The sequence below is a fragment of the Typopeltis vanoorti genome, chromosome 13, assembly GCF_054136105.1.
Source record: "Typopeltis vanoorti isolate ZY-2024b chromosome 13, IOZ_Tvanoo_1.0, whole genome shotgun sequence".
In the NCBI taxonomy this organism is placed as follows: Eukaryota; Metazoa; Arthropoda; class Arachnida; order Uropygi; family Thelyphonidae; genus Typopeltis; species Typopeltis vanoorti.
In genome coordinates, this window is record NC_143561.1 from 74,558,173 (window position 1) to 74,576,320 (window position 18,148).

The following is an 18,148-nucleotide window of genomic DNA, read 5'->3' on the forward strand; positions in this document are numbered from 1 at the left end:
GATAGCTGGCCCAAGGCTATCACTAATTAAGTGGCACGCAGCGAAGAGGCAGCTCAACAAGTGCCGCCATCTCGTGGTCCATAATAAATTTAGTTTAATCCTTTATCCAAGTGTGAGTAAACAAAGTTTGCGCCTGAAAGTATATTCAGGACTGGGGTAAGTTGGCACAACATCGGGCAACTCGTTGCAAAGGTGGAGCAAGTTAACATCACTCCTATTTCAGTATCTCCCATAATGCAAAACACATCTCCTTGCAGATATGTATAATGCTATGCATTAAGGGAAGGGCCACTCCTAGTTTCAACTAGACTAGTTTCAACCTTTATTGAGGTCTCTTCAGTGGGAGCCAGGCCCAAGTGGAGATACCAGGCAGAAGCATTAGCAAGGTCATCTCTACCTATAGGAGTTGCCAAACAGTGTGCCACCTTTTTATTAAATTACTCAGGATTTAGAGAAAGACGTTGAAAGTTTATTTTTCACTTGGAACGAGTTGCCTGGTGTTGTACCAACTTACCCCAGTCCTGAAGATACTTTCAGGCACAAACTTTGGTTGCTCACACTTGGATAAAGGATTAAACTAAATTTATTATAGCCTAACCAAGTGAAAAATAAACTTTCAACATCTCGTGGTCCCTAATCCACACTATATTTAATGTATGAAATAGTGTGTGTTCTACGGTCGATTTTCTTGAGTTTACGGGACAAAAAACCCGAGTTTCCAGAAGAAAAGACCTGCTTACCCATGCCAGAGATTGACTAACTAGGGGAACCGGTCAAAAAAAAGGCTTTAGAAAAATTTCCTCTAGTCGCCGACTAGATTCGGAACACCAAGTCTTCCTTCGTGTGGTTAAGTGCTGTGGTGTGCAAATGCCACATCCACTGAGCTTCACAGGCTCTGTCTTTTAGTTTTCTTATGTTAATAATGTTGCTTAAGGTTTTAGATGTGCTATTTTTAAATTTCAATTTAATTTTTGCAGCTAGTAATTCATGATCAGTTAAAATCTGCTTTCTTTAGTGTTCTTTCATTTTGGATTAGAATGTAAGGAGTACAATTTTTAATCATGCCATTTGGAGATATCCATGTGTATTTGATGGATATCTCCAAATGGCATGATTGCTATGGAAAAACATGCTATGGAAAACACATGTTTTGCATGTGTTTGGAGTTCTGCAAAAAGTTTCTAACTTAATATCTCTCTCTCTCTCTCTCTCTCTGAATGTTCTTGAGTAAAGCAGTTATTCATTATTCAAATTTGCCACATATTCTCGTGGCATTTTTTTAAATGCCAGGAGATGTTTCATCAATACTTGTTATATCCCTCTGGCTCTTTGTCCATCATATTGGTCTTTCCTGGTTTAAGAAGAGTCCTTGTATTCAATGTTAGGAGGTGGATTGTTTTTTTTAGCTGACTATATAACATATTTCTCAACTGTTTCCTGTGATGTAAAAACAGTTGCTTCAGCTGTCCCTGATATAATAACATTATCTTGATTCTCTATTCATAAGGGATTTAAGCAATTTTAATATAGCTGTTTAGCCATTCCTCTGCTGCATTTGCCCTCTAGCTTTAGCTGGACATGGTGCAAGAGAAGGCAGACTCCTACTGCATGAGAAGAAGAAAGTAAAATAAGGAAGGTTCACCACTAGCCTTTGAATACTCTAATAGCAACAGAGGGAAGGGGGTTAAGAATAGAAGAAAGAGTAGCAACCAGTCTACAGATTACAATTCTGTAATTATATTATATTGGGCTAGGGGTTCGAGGTTATATTGTGAGTGGTCATGTTATTTGGCGCTAGTGTGAAATTAGCAATTTTTATCTGTTTTGTTGAGTTTTTTCATCAGAAAATTAGAGTATTATAGTGTACTAGTGTAGATTTTCATGTTTTTAAGAGTTTTAGTATATTTATGACATTTTTATTGTGATATTTATTCTAATATTGTCGACATGTCGAAATTATATTCTTATTGGCTTAAACCAAAATACAAAATGATGGTACAACATGACAAAATTTCATGCTGGCTGGGGTGTCGCCCAGTTAAACAAGGTCCCCGTTATTTTCGCCAGGGCAAACAGCGAAAAGTCAGCTACTGGAACAAATCCTAAAACACACCCCAACTCAACATCACCAGAGTTAACGATCGGTACTATCAACATAAGAAGCCTGAATGGCAAAGAAATGGAACTAGCTGAGGAATTAGATGAGTACCAGATCGATATAATAGAGGTGACTTAAACAAAAAAAGACGAAAACTGGTGAGATCTTTCTGAGCAATAAATACAAAATGTTATATTCAGGCAATGACAATCAAGGAAAAGAAGGAGTAGCATTGTATTCAACACTAAATATGAGGCTAATGAATTGGCAGGCAATCTCAAGTAGAGTGATGTGAGCAAATATGAGAATGGGGAACTGGACAACAAGACTTATTTGTGCCTATGGTCCCATACAAGGTTCTACTAAGGTAGAAGTGGAGGAATTTTTTTAGGCTTTAGAGAAAGCAACTGACACAATGAAAAAAGAAAAGTTGGTCCTTGTTGGTGATCTAAATAGCAGAGTAGGAAATGATTGTCAGACATACAAAAATATTTTGGGAAAATTTGGAGAAAAGAGCAAAGCTAATAATAATGGCAAATATCTGTTGGATTTCTGCTCAGGACATGGATTGGTTATTACTAACATCATGTTCCATCATAAGAATGTGCACAAATTCACATGGAGAGAGAAGAGGCAAGGAATAAGAAATGTCTCATTGACTATGTTATTGTTGATAGTGATGTTTTCTCTCTGGTGCAGGATACCAAAGTGTTCGGAGGATTTAAAATTGGAAGTGATCATTATTTAGTCTTGCGCAGGATAAAATTGAATTTCATTTTGAAAAGAAGAACATATAAGAAAGTTTTAAAGTGAATAAAAGTTGAACAGCTCTCAGATTTGAACTGTAGACTAAAATACACAAAGATTATTGAAGGAAAAATGAAAGAGTTTGAGAACAGGAACCAAACCTTGGAGATTTCAGTGGCAACCCTTGAAGAAAACCCTGATTGATTCAGCCAGAGAGGCATGTGGTGAGGTTGTCTGCAAGGATAGAACAATCAGAAGTCCATTGTGGACACAGGAAGTTAAAGAGGTAGTGAAGGAAAAGACTAAAGCATATCAAACGTTCCTGCCAAATAAGTCAGCTTGTGCTCTTAGAGAATACAGAGACAAATGTAAGAAAGCTAAACACTGTGTAAAACTTGCTAAACAAAAGTCATGGGAGGACTTTGGCAAGAATATAGAAAATAAATATCAAGAAGGTGGCAAAATATTCTGGAGGTTGTTGAAGAAGCTCAGAAATGAGGAAAGAGTGCTGTAAAAGGAGTTCGAGATGATAAAGGTGACATGAAAACAGGAGAAAATAATATCCTTGAAGTATGGAGTAATTACTTTGAAAAATTGCTAAATGAAACGAGCAGTGATAGCACCATGGTAAAAAACACTCAACAGGCATACAGTCAGGAATACATATTCATACTTGAAGTAGAAAAAGCCATCAAAGGCTTGAAATGTGGAAAGGCTGCTGGAGTGGATGATATTGACCAGAAATACTCCAGTATGGAAGTATGAAAGTCTTACAGTGGCTGCACTGCATTGTTCAGAAGGCTTGGACAGAGGGGCAAATTCCCGATGATTGGAGTAGAGCTCTCATAGTACCATATATATAAAAAGGGAAATAAAACTGATTGTGAGAATTACTGAGGTATTTCCCTACTGAGTGTTCCCGGCAAGATTTATACTAGTACACTGGAGAAACGGTCGAGAAGAATTGTAGAAGAAAAGCATGGTGAAGAACAAGCTGGATTCACGCCAAATAGAGGCTGTCAGGATCAGATCTTCACTTTACAACAAATAGTTGAGAAATCATGGGAATATAACAAAAATCTGTATTTAAGTTTTGTCGATCTGTAAAAGGCATATGACAAGGTGCCAAGAGAGAAGCTATTCAATATGCTACAATACTTAGTCTTTATTTGAGTTGTAAGTCAGCAGTTAGAATTGACAGAAATTCAGGAAGATGGTTTAATGTTAAATCTGGTGTGAGACAAAGATGTACATTATCCCCTCTGTTATTCATTATCTGTATGGATCACATTATGAAGGAAAATGGTATTGAACCTGATATCAGAATTGGAGTTGTTAATATCAGCTCTTTGCTTTATGCAGATGATGTTAAACTTCTAAATAAATCCGTTACAAGTCTGCAAGATTCCCTAACTAAATTGAATGACTTTTGTAAGAGATATGGTATGAAGGTCAGCAATAAAAAGACAAAGACATTGAAAATAGGCAGGATTGTTGAAAATGTCAACTGCATTGTGAACGGAGAACCTGTGGAACAAGTAAAACATTTCAGCTACTTAGGCACGATTTTTAGTGAAGATGGTAAATTAAATATGGAAATAGACAACAGAATCAACAAAGCTGGTATGGTAGGAAGTCAGTTGAATAAATTCATATGGAATAAGAGAGAAATTAGTCCGAACACTAAATTAGCTATATACAAGACAGTGTTCAAACTAGTTTTAACTTGTGGATCTGAGAGCTGTGTCAAAAGTAAAACACTTGACCAAAGACTAGAGAAGTGTTCTATGAGGGAGGATATAAAGGAGTTGTTAGAAGAAGCAAAACTTAAGAGTGAGAAGGTGAAGATTGTAAGTCTCTCACCACACTATGATAGATGCAAACTGAGGAGGAGGACATTGATGGCCAATGAGCCTATACGTGGAATGTGCAAAAGGAATGATGTAGAATTTGTGAATCTGTTGTCTCTGTTTGACAGAAAGAAGGATTTGTACAATGTGGATGGATAGCGTCTGAATGGTTTGGTGTTAGGTGTCTGGAGAGAGAGAGAGAGAGCTTTGTTCACTGAGCATGCCGACATGCAAATTCAAGGAATCTTAAGCTATTTGGGTGGAAGCAAGTGAGTTTGTATGAAGACTCCCCATGAAGCGAGTCAGTGTGAGAATGGCGAAGTTAGGAATCTAGTCTCTCAAGCAAAAATATTGAATAGGATAGTCAATTCAGAAAGTAAAACTGGATGGGTAAACAAAAGGATGTTGCCATTTCTATATACTTATGCCTAGAAGTATGAGGAACAAGAGGGAGGAGTTTTTGGCATTGGTTAATGCAACCTCACCAAAAGTTATAGGCATTAGTGAGACTTGACTAACAGCAGATGATGTAGTTACAGTGATTGAATGTGAAAGGGTTAGTATTTTCAGGGATGATAGGATGGGGAATGGGGGGGGGGGAGTACTGCTGATGATGGCAGATGAATTGCAACAAAAAGAATAGGAGACAGGCAGGAAGGTGGCTGTTCATTTGAAGCAATCCTGTGTGAGATTAAGACCACTAAGACAAAATTACAGTTGGTTTTGGCTATAGACCAGAGAGTTCCACAGATGATCTGGAAGTTATGCTTCACCAAATTAGTACGAGTACAGGTCGAGTGATTATTATGGGGGACTTCAACTATCAAGATATAGACTGGAAGGAAAAAGGAAAGATCACATGGCAGAAAGGAAATAGATACACATGCTGAGAGATAATTATTTAAGTCATGTAATGGAGGGGAGTAGGATTGTATTGGACCTAGTCATAGGATCAGAAGAGCCCATAACCAAGGTGACAACATTGCCTCCAATTGTGAAAGTGACCATGCGGTCTTGACTTATTAGATTGTAAAACATGAGGAATATTCTATCTAGAAAAGTTTATTTGTGGAACTACAAGGTGCATGGGATATAGTTAAAGGTCATCTAGAACAGCGCTTCCCAAACTGGGGACCGCAAGTTTTGTTGAGGGGGGGGTGAAATAATGAAAGCAAATCTAAAATGTTTTAAGACTCAAATAGATTTTTTTAATCTTAAAAGAACCTATTTAATTTTTATTTTTTTCTTATTTTTTATATTTTAATGGAAAAAAATCGCACATTGGTGCGGGTTCACAAATTTTGCTTCGTGTGTATTTCGGCACTTAATGAATATTAGTAAATATATACTTATTCATATAAGTTTCATTTCAAAGCAGAAATCTAAGAATTGCAGTTTCAAATATTTCACCTGATATTGGTGTAGCAGTTTTGAAACACATCCATCACATTAAATTGTTATTAAACTTCTTTTTTGTTTTTAATTCTTTCTTTATTGCTAATCATTTTACGTTTCATGTGCTTGTACTGCAAATGTACAATAACAATATATTTATTTATATAAAAATATGAGATAATGTGCCATGTCAAATGTGTATGTAAGATGCTAAAAATGTAATATTTGCATATGATTTTTGCAATATTCGCTGTGTATGTTTTGTATTGAATATAAATACAATAAATATTATAATAATATATGTCTATATTACGATTTTTTTTCGAGGGGGGCGTGAAATATTTTAATTTTTCCAAAGGGTGGCCCTGACATCCAGAAGTTTGGGAAGCACTGATCTAGAAGAAGCAGTATTAAATTGTATACCTAGGGTAATGAGGGTTAGTCAGGTAGGACTTAGATGGATGAGTAATATCATTAAGCACGAGCTGCAGAAGAAGAAAATGCTGTGTAGGGTATATAAAGAGAAAGGTTACCAGCAAACTCACAAACAGTACAAGGCTCGGGCAAGAGAGGTGACCAGCATGGCAAGAAAGGCAAAATCAGATTATGAGAAGAATTTAGCCAAGCAGGTCAAAGAAAATCCCAGAGAGTTTGCATTATGTAGCAAGTAAGAGGAATAATGACTATGAAAAAGTAATCTCAATGAATAGTGATGGAGACACAAGGAGACAGAAGTGGATAAAATAGTTGAGTTACTGAGTGACCACTTTGCAAGCATATATCTTTCTAATGAGGTTACTGCTTCAACCTATGTGACAGACACTAATGTGGAAATAGAGGTGGATGAATTGGAGGTTGTTAGGATATTGCAGAATCTCAATGTAAATACAGCTGGGATTAGATGGCATATCAGATAGGGTTTTGCGAGAATGTTCAAGGGAACCGGCAATAACTTTGACTAGGCTGTTTAATTTGTCTCAGCTCTGGTAGAGTTCCAAGGGAGTGGAAAGAGGGCAAAATTATTCTTTTACATAAGGGAGGTTCCAAGACTACAGTAGCAAATTATAAACCAATCAATATCTCAGGCATGGTGGTAAAAGTACTACAAAAATTGGTAAAAAAAAGAAAAAAGAAAATTCAAGAATGGATAGATAAAAATATGATAATGTATAAGAATCAGCATGGCTTTGTGAAGGGTCAGTCATGTCTTAGTAATTTACTAACTTTTTATAACAGAGTAACAGCAACGTTGGATAAAAGAAATGGCTACACGATGATTTTGCTGGATTTTGCAAAGGCATCTGATAGAATACCACATGGAACAAATGTTATGCAAATTGGAACAAATGGAGATGATACGACACTGGTTAAGTGGATTAGAGGAGCTGCAGGACAAATATCAAACAGTGGTATATGGATGGGCAGAATCAAGGCAAAAACAGGTGACCTGTGGTATGCCACAAGGCTCAGTACTAGGACCATTGCTGTTTAATTTGTACATAAATGATATAGAAAATAACCTGAAGGGAAATATTCAGTTATTTATTTAGCGTGTAGCTCACACATGAAAAGTTACATTACATTAATCCTTAATATATATGGACATAGTAATAGGCATATGTACGATAATAAGGCATAATACAGTCATAAAAGAGACACTCAAGAATCAAGAATAGGCTACAACTGAATGTCTAGGTTGATTATCCAGTCAATTGCACTTGGTGTAGCATGGATGAAGTCTGACAGGTTTCCACTGTATGCATGTTGGACACATTCTGCTGTAATATGATTATTTGTCTGGCGTGGTGATCCACAGTCGCACCTGGGTGAGGCAGTCATGTCCCATTTGTAAAAGTGGTCTGCACATCTGCCTTGGTTGGTGCGGATTCAGTTAAGGGCAGACCAAGTTTTCCGATGTAGGTCAAAACCTGAAGGTATCTGTGTTCGGTCCACTAATTCATGGAAAATCCCTGTTGAAGTGTTGACCAGGACTCTTTCCACTTCTCCTTCTTGTTGAAACTTGTCTCTGCAAGATTTTTTTCTGTTAAGATTGGAGGGGTGCCTTGACTTTAGCCTGTTTATTTCTAGGGATGGGATGTCTTCATGGATTGAAAGATTTTGGATTTCCATGATTTTGCTGTATTCAGAAGAAAATTGGATCTGCAGATGTGTGGAGGCAGGATGTTGCTTAGCACTGGGAGCCAATAGGTTGGGGTTGATTTTACAGTTCCAGAAATAAGGCACATAGTGGTGTTAAGCTGGGCATCAACCAAATTATTATTATTATTTATTATTATTATTATTATTATTACGGGTATCTCCATGGAGTCAGTAGACTCATCGCGGGAGACCCAAGCTAGCAAAACAATATCTGTCATATCTCTTCTTGAATTCATTTACAGATGAAGAGCTCACAACAAAGTCAGGCAATGAATTCCACTCATTCACCACCCTCCAGGCAAAAAACCTTGTTCTGACACCTTTGTTAACCACACTCTTCTTTAATTTCCAGAGATGACCTCTTGTTCTTCCATCACTATCACACAGCTGAAACATTTCCCCTGCATCAATCCTATAAAAACCTTTTAGTAATTTGAATGTTTCTATCATATCCCCTCTTCTTCGCCTATCAACCAATCTCTGCAATCCACAAGCTCTCAATCTATCAATGTAGGGAGCATTTTTTATATCACTCACCAACTTGGTCACTCTTCTCTGAACCCTCTCCACAGCCTCCTCATCTCCAAGGAATCCAGGTGACCAGACCTGAGCACAGTAATCCAAATGTGGAAGTATCAATGCTTTATAAAGGGGAATAATAACCTCTTTATCTCTGGATGTCAGTGTGTTCCTCAACAACCAAGTAATCCTATGTGCAATCTTGGACACCTTAGCAATGTGTCCTCTGAACTTCATCTCCTTATCTACCAATACCCCTAAGTCCCTAGCCTCGTCAATCTCTTGGAGTACCTTTCCATCTATGTAGTACACAGCTGGTAATCTTTTAATCCCAAAATGCAAGACTTTACACTTTTCCACATTGAACTGACATCCATTTTCTTTTGCCCATTTTACCAGCTTATTTAAATCCTCCTGCAAACTTTCAACATCAGCTTGATTTTTTATTGCACTACACAACTTTGCATCATCAGCAAACAACTGAATATCTCCCTTTAAGCCGTTTCCTATATCATTTATATACAAATTAAACAACATTGGCCCAAGCACAGAGCCCTGAGGCACACCACTGGTCACCTGCCTCATTCTGGACTCGGCTCCTCCATACACCACCTTATGGTATCTCTCCCTGAGCCATTCTCCTATCCATATCACCAATTTAATATCCATTCCCATCTGCTCCAATTTGCGTAACAGTGTTCTATGGGGTATCCTGTCAAAAGCCTTAGCAAAATCCAGAAGTACCACTGTGTAGCCAGTTCCTTTGTCCAACTCTGATGTTATTCTATTATGGATAGTTAATAGATTGCTAAGGCAGGATCTACCTTTAACAAAACCATGTTGGCCTCTATAGAGTATCATATCCTGATCCACCCATTCTTGAATTTTGTCTTTAACCAACTTTTCCAATACTTTTACCACTACTCCTGAGATGGTGATTGGTCTGTAATTCAATACTGCAGTTTTAGAGCCACCCTTATGCAAAGGAACCACTTTGCCTAACTTCCACTCCCTAGGGACCATACCAGAGTTCAAACTTAAATTAAATATCCAGGTAAGAGGGGTTGACAATTCATTTGCACATTCACGCAACACCCGAGCTGATATTCCATCTAAGCCTACCGCAGTGTTTGCATTTAAGTTTCGCAATATATTTAATACCTCTGATTCTTTAGCTTCAATTCTCACATTAGGTATTGCTATAGGTATAGAGATATCCTCACTTGGGTGATAGACTTTTGAGAAGTGATCACTCAGTAACTCGACTATTACATCTGATTTTGTCACCTCAATACCATCAGCACCCACTAAGGTTATCCTTCCGAAGTCATTCTTCTTCTTACTTGCCACATAGCGGAAGAACTCTTTGGGATTACCCTTGATCTCTTTGGCTAAGGTCTTCTCATAATCTGATTTAGCTTTTCTTACTATGCTGGTAACCTTCCTAGCTTGAGCCTTGTACTGCTCATGGGTGTCCTGATCGCCCTTCTCCTTGTAAATTCTCCATAACATTTTCTTTTTTTGTAGTTCAAGCTTGATACTACTGCTCACCCATCTAATGCCTGCCTTGTTTGACCTCCTGACCATGGGGACACAATCTGATATTGCTTTCCTCAGATACCCGCTGATTTTATCCCAAGCACTGCTAACATCTTTCCTTTGCAATATGTTCTGCCATGGGATGGTTGCAAGCTCACTCCGAAGCTTGTTATAATTGCCTAACCTGTAGTTTGGTACATACCCCTTCTTAATAGCAAAATCCACAGATTTTGCAACCTCCCAAGTCAATACCACATGATCGCTTTCACCAACTGGAGGTAACGAGGTCACCTTACTTATGCATATAACCTCTGAACCAATAACCAGGTCCAACACTCTCACACCACGTGTCCCTTCAGTTACGTGCTGTTTCAAGTAATTATCTCGTAGCAGATGTATGAACTCCATTTCCTTTTTGCTACGTGATATTTCCTCCTTCCAATTGATATCACCATAATTAAAATCCCCCATAATAATCACTAAGCCTTCACTCATTGCACTAAGTTGCTGATGCATGAATTCAATATCTCCCCCTGTACTCCCTGGCCTATAGCAGCATCCAACTGTATATTTGGTTGCGTTGGTCACTATTTCGCACCAGACTGCCTCAAATGAACTCTCATTCACATGTCTATCATCATGATATACTACTTTCTTTGGCTGCAACACATCAGCTATCATCAACAGTACTCCTCCTCCTGTTCTATCTTCTCTATCCTCCCTGAAAATACTGTACCCATCACATTCAATTCCAGTGACCACATCTTCTGCTGACAGCCAAGTTTCACTAATGCCTACAACTTTTGGTGAGATTTCACTGACTAATGCCAAAAATTCTTCTCTCTTATTTCTAATGCTTCTAGCATTGGTATACAAAAATTGCAGATTCCCTCTAGATCTTGTACCGGCTTTAGAACTGATATATAAGTCACTAACTACCGTAGTCCTATGCCGATTTTTTTTTTCCCCTCTCTTCTGCAATTTATTCTGCCTATAAGGATCAATAAATACACAATCAGTGCTAAAGTTTCTCTCTCTTACACTCAACCTTTTCAATATTAGTTTCCCTGCCCAATAACTTCAACCTGTTCAGAAAACAATAACTTCTTCAATCTCTTATGTCCTTCCATGTTAAGATGCAGTCCATCTCTAGCATACAACTGCCTTTTTCCTTCAAACACACTCCAAACATCAACAAACTCCAGACCTCTTTTTCTGCACATTCTTGCAATCATATCATTCATTATCATTGCTCGTCTACTTAAATACACATGGGTGCTGTTCAGCCATACAAGTGAGCGGTATTCAGATGTAGAGTAAACGAGGCCAAGAGCAGTGCAGCCAAGCGTTGTTGCTGAGGCACCCCAAGTTGTTCCACATAGTTTTTGCAGTATATCATTTCTTGTTTTTAGCTTGGATGCTGTTAATGAAATGTGGTTTAAAAGATAGTTTAATCCAGAGTGAAGCCCAGATATTTCGGGAATTTGTTGTAGCATAGCAGTTTGTGGTTGAAGTAGACCATGAGGTCTTTGTTAGCCTTTGTATTCATCTAGGACTGCAAGGTTGTTTGTTAGTGTATCTTCCATTGTAGTAAAATTCAGGTGTCTGGTGGTTAGAGCAATGTCATCTGTGTAGCAAAACTTCTTGGAGGCTGTATTAGGCAAATCTGCAATGTATAAGTTAAAAAGGAGTGGAGCCAGAACTGACCCTTGTGGTAGTCCATTATCCAGTGGTCTTTTTTACTTTTGTTCTCGTCCATACACACTTGGAACAGGCGGTTGCTTAGCATGTTATCGATTAGTTTTGCTATTGTTCTGCATGGGACTGCACAGAGCAACTTGCAGACTGCGCCATGCCTCCAGACTGTAGCATAAGCTGCGGCAAGATCTACAAAAGCTACCAATTGCTGTTTTACGGCATTGTTGGCAGCCTGCCTCTATATGCGTGGTGAGTGACAGAACCTGATCACAGCAGCTTCGTTTATGTCTAAATCCAGCCTGTTCCACTGGGACTTGTTCTATTATCTTAGAGGAAATTCTATTAAGGACAAGCCTTTCTAGGAGTTTATAACAGGTACTAAGAGGGCGATTGGTCGGTAGTTTTCTGGTTTGTTGTAGGTTTTTCCTGGTTTTAAGATGGGGATACTTTTTGTTCTCTTAAACTCTTTTGGAAGTCTACCAGTCTGGAGGATGTCAGAGAAAAAGCAAGCCAACCACTGTTGAGCTTTTTGGCCTGTCTTCAACAGGAAATCAGGATGAATTCCATTGAAACCTGGAACCTTGCCTGGTTTCATATCCATTAGAGCAGTGTTAATATCTTCAAGAGTGAAGGGTCGTGAATATAGAGGGTCTGATGGTCTGTTATTTTTCAAATATGTAAGTTCTCTTTTTATTTGAAGAGTGTTGTTGTTTTATCCTTGGTGGTATATCTTGATATGTTGACAATATGCGATGCATATTGGTTAGGAGAAATAGCTGATTGTTCCTGGGCAGTCAGGGTGCCACTACCTAGTTTTCTTAGTAGAAGGCTCCATGCTTTTCTACTGGAGTGCCAAAAAATTTAGTCTTTCTACCGTTTCAGTTCATTTCTTCTGTCGGCTGGTGTGAAGGCTGTGAATGAGTTCATCTGCAATGTCAGGATCGCCACACTCTAGATATTCTTCATACAGTTTATTACTATCATCGTCCCATCCAGGGATATACTCCTTCCAGAAGCCGCTTGGTATGGTCTTCTTACCTACAGCTAAGACGGCTCCCACGAATCTCTTGTAATTACTGCTTGTTGGAGGGATCCAATGGACATATTTGTCAAGACAGGCAGCAAATGTATCCCAGTCAGCTTTCTGGAAGTTCCAGTGGGGACGTTGAATGGATCTGACAAGGGGTACCTGCAGACCTACCTCTAATATAATTGGTCTATGTTGGCTTCGGGGAAAGTTGGAGAGAACTCTTCTCGATGTAGGTAACGGTCGTCCATTGTTGTCTTGAGGGACGAAGCAGAGGTCGGGGTTGTACTCTCCCTGTTCCAAGCTGCTGACCTGAAGGAAGATCTATCTTTTGCATCAAAAATTAGGTACGTATTGTGAATTTCTGCCCATTCAGTCAAAGTCTCTCTGCATTCATTGTTGGAAGCATATTTCCATAGCATGTGGTGACTGTTAAAGTCATCTATATGCATTGCAGGATGGTTGTGCACTGGTAGAACTTGTGGAGGCCACAAGAGGGCAGGGGGTTTATACACGTTGGTAATGGTTATGTTCCCTATCACAGTTGTTATCAGATGCACACCTGACAATGCTGGTTGTAACGAAGTGGGAATCTTCTAGGGTACTACGTACATAGGTGGCAAAGCCATGTGCATGATGGTAAGTGGCTTCAGTGATAATGTAACCATGAATTTGGCCCCTATGGTGGAGCTGGTCCTCATCCTTACAGTGAGTCTTGAATAAGAACAACATCGACATTGTTGTCATATAAAATCTTTGAGAGGTATTCACATTTTGCTCTACATATACCCTCAATGTTAATTTGGACAATAGGTCCAATATTTCTAGTCATCTTGCCCTTAAGAGAGCTAATTCGTGTGTTTGAGTTCATGTGTGCTGTAACCAGGAGATTGAGAAGATACTCTGGTTGCCAAGTCACTCTAGCTCTTTAGCATTATCCAGGGTGCACCACATAGAGAAATGAGCAGTGATTATGAATAGTATGATAGCAAAAAAAAAAAAAAAAATCATCTAACGCCTTTTTATTCCCGTATATGGGAGTAGGCGAGGCCATTTAGCCCTATCTAACTTTTGGAGACTGAATGGGCAGTTCAATCTCCACTGGCACCCAATCAGAGATAGATGGCCCAAGGCCAGCACTAATTAAGCAGTACGCAATGAAGAGAGACAGCTCAAATGCCCTAACCCTAACACAATATATTTAATGTCTGAAATAATGCGGGTTCTACGGTCAATTTTCTTGAGTTTACAGGACGAAAAACGAGAGTTTCCAGGAGGAAAACCTGCTTGCCCGTGTCAGAGATCGACTAACTCAGGAACCGGTCGAAAAAAGGCTTAGAAAAATTTTCTCTAGTCGCTGACTAGACTCGAAACTAAGTCTTCCTTCGTGCAGACAAGTGCCGTGGTGTGCAAACGCCACATCCACTGAGCTACACAGGCCCTCAGTGTATAATTATTATTATCATCATCTATTAGGTTACAAAACTAAGAGTTGGGCAGTTTTAAATATATATTATATATATATATATATATATATATATTTTTTTTTTTTTTTTTTTCTCTTCTCACCAGAGGTCAGGCCAATAATTTTAGTAATGGTTGGTCACTAACTTGAGCAAACCATGTAGATTGTATTGCAGCTTATTACTCTGTATATATTGTGTATGCTTCAGAGGATGTCCTTGATATGAAGGTCTAAACGTCGAGTGTTGATTTTGGTTTATATTAAACTAAAGTTTTACTTTATAACATGTCTCCAAAAATTTTTCAAAATGGCTCATCAGTGGGAGGTAGACCATGGAATATAATAAGGATAAATCAACCTAGAAATAGCGTTTCTATATACAAATAGTGAAATGTATCACCATATGATGATAATACTCTGGATGAGAGATAGCTGTAGAAAGTTTCTGGTTGGTTATAAAGTATATAATATTTAACTAGAAATTATGTTCTTCTTTTAATCCTTTCCTTTCATCATCATCAAATTCCTGATATATATCCCTCAGGGGTGTACAAGATAATTATGATAGTACTACATGAAAAAGTTACATCATTACTAACTTCTGATCAACAATTTTCTCAAATGATCGAGACTCCAACATTATCAGATCTTATATTTCTCTCTTTTAAGACACTTATTACTGTATTAGTCCATCTACATCTTTGTCTTGCTCTGGGTCTTTTTCCTGCCAACCAGGCAAAAAAAACAATTGCTTTGCTAATTCTTCCCCTCCCATTCTGTGTAAGTGAGAATAGCTCTACTAACACGTTCCTCAATGGTAACAGTGGCAAGTTCTTTGCTCCTCATTTTTAATGTGATAATGCCATTGATGCCATCTGTTGACTCCACTAATCTTATTCTGAACTGTCATATCAGAAGTCTCTAGTCTTTAATTAAGTGCTTTATTTCTATCCCAGCTTTCAAATCCATAAGTTAAAATTGGTTTGAACATGTCTTATTATACAACTAGTTTAGTTTTTTGGCTAATCTCTCTCTTATTCCATATAAATTTATTTACTTCCTGCTATAACAGCATTACTAATTCTTTTGTCTATTTCCATATTTAATTTACCATCTTCACTAAGTAAAAGATGTTCTATAGGTTCTACAACAGTTATTCAATTTATTTAGAGGATCTTGTAGACTTCTGGGGGTGCTTAAGGGTCAGAGCTCTATAACTGAGAGAAGACTCTCCCCCCCCCCCCCCCATATAGCCTTTAAAGGAACGAGGAGAACCGACCAGGGCTTCTTACCTAATGTCCAATCCTCACCTTCTCGTGGTGCACCCTGTTGGCATCTAACTGGATACTGAACGAACGAGGATGGGCTGGCAATTTGGGATTTAGTCAACCAAATTGTATTATTGGCTTAAACCAATATAGAAAATGATGGTACAACATGACAAAATTTCATGCCGGCTGGGGCGTTGTCCGGTTAAACAAGGTCCCTGTTGTTTTCACCAGGGTACCAGGGTGAACAGCGAAAAGTCAGCTACTTGAACAAATCTGAAAGCACAACCCTACTCATCATCACCAGAGTTCAAGATCGGTACTATCAACATAAGAAGCCTGAATGGCAAAGAAATGGAGCTAGCTGAGGAATTAGATAAGTACCAGATAGACATAATAGGGATGACTGAAACAAAAAAAGGCAAAAACTGGTGAGATCTTTCTGAGCAATAAATACAAAATGTTATATTCAGGTAATGGCAATCAAGGAAAAGGAGTAGCCATAGTATTCAACACTAAATACGTGGCTAATCTTCTTGAATGGCAGGCAGTCTCGAGTATAGTGATGTGGGCAAATATCAGAATGGGGAACTGGACAACGAGACTTACTTGTGCCTGTGGTCCCACAGAAGGTTCTACTAAGGTAGAAGTGGAGGAATTTTTTGATGCTTTAGAGAAAACAACTGACACAATGAAAAAGGAAAAGTTGGTCCTTGTTGGGGATCTAAATTACAGAGTAGGAAATGATTGTCAGACATACAAAAATATTTTGGGAAAATTTGGAGAAAAGAGCAAAGCTAATAATAATGGCAAATACCTATTGGATTTCTGCTCAGGACATGGACTGGTTATTACTAACACCATGTTCCAACATAAAAATGTGCACAAATTCACATGGAGAGAAGAGGCAAGGAATAAGAAAAGTCTCATTGACTATGTTATTGTTGATAGTGATGTTTTCTCCTTAGTGCAGGACTCCAGAGTGTACAGAGGATTTGAAATTGGAAGCGATCGCTATTTAGTCTTAAGCAGGATAAAATTGAATTTCATATTGGAAAGAATAACATGTAAGAAAGTTTTAAAGCGAATAAAAGTTGAGCAGCTCTCAGATGTGAGCTGTAGACTAAAATACACAAAGATTATTGAAGAAAGAATAAAAGAGTTTGAGAACAGAAACCAAACCTTGGAGATTCAGTGGCAAGCCTGAAGAAAACCCTGATTGATTCAACCAGAGAGGCATGTGGTGAGGTTGTCTGCAAGGATAGAAAAATCAGAACTCCATGGTGGACGCAGGAAGTAAAAGAGGCAGTGAAGGAAAAGACGAAAGCATATCAAAAGTTCCTGACAAATAAGTCGGCTTTTGCTCTTAGAGAATACAGAGACAAATGTAAGAAAGCGAAACACTGTGTAAAACTAGCTAAACAAAAGTCATGGGAGGACTTTGGCAAGAATATAGAAAACAAATATCAAGAAGGTGGAAAGATATTCTGGAGGTTGTTGAGGAAGCTTAGAAATGGAGGAAAGAGTGCTGTAGAAGGAATCAGAGATGATTTGAGTGGCATGAAAACTGAAGACATTCCAGATGTCTGGAATAATTACTTTGAAAGACTGCTAAATGAAACCAGTAGTGATAGCATGGTGATAGAAAACACTCAACAGGAATGCAATTATGAGTATATTATTATTATAACTATTATATTATTAAGAGACCTCCTGGAAGTCATCGAGCGATTCAGTATACTACACACAAAAGCTATCATACTTGTTCTTGTATTCATGCACATTGCTTGCACAAACAACAAGCAATGGCAATCCTTTCCAATCATGTACCACTCTATGAGAGAGAAATCTAGATCTCACCCTCTTGTTAGTAGCATTCATTCTCAACTTCCAAGAATGCCCTTGCATCCTTTCCCCACCCCTCCATAAAATGAAAAATTCCAACTACTGAAATCCTGTATCACCCTTTCAGAAGTTTGTATGTCTCAATCATATAACCGCTCTTTCTCCTGTTTGCTAGTGTCTACAGTCTACAAATTCTCTGGTATATAATACAAGAATAGTCTGTTATAGACCAGCATCATAGATTTTCATTAGCTTGTTCTAATGGTGTGCCTGCCATAAGACTGACTTTACTCTGAAAAGAATAAAATTCATTTTCAAAAGAAAGATTAAAACACTTATTTGGGATCGGAGATCTAGTCAGTTTGAGGGAATCAGTTATTGCAGTTATTCCTTCTTTCTTACACATAATGTCCAAAAAGGGAGAAAAAACATATGCTATGGTCTTGATTAAAAAAAACAAAAAAACAATAATTTAGATCTTCTAACTGTGACATAGGATTCCATTTAATTCCTCTTTTTGCACCTATAAATTTTCTC

The 18,148-nt window shown here is 38.2% G+C and overlaps 1 protein-coding gene across 5 annotated transcripts in view; it reads left to right on the forward strand.

The window, feature by feature from the left end:
* The window catches only part of LOC150100287 (palmitoyltransferase ZDHHC2), a 353,926-nt gene that overhangs the window by 129,842 nt on the left and 205,936 nt on the right, over window positions 1-18,148 (forward strand). The window lies entirely within an intron of this gene.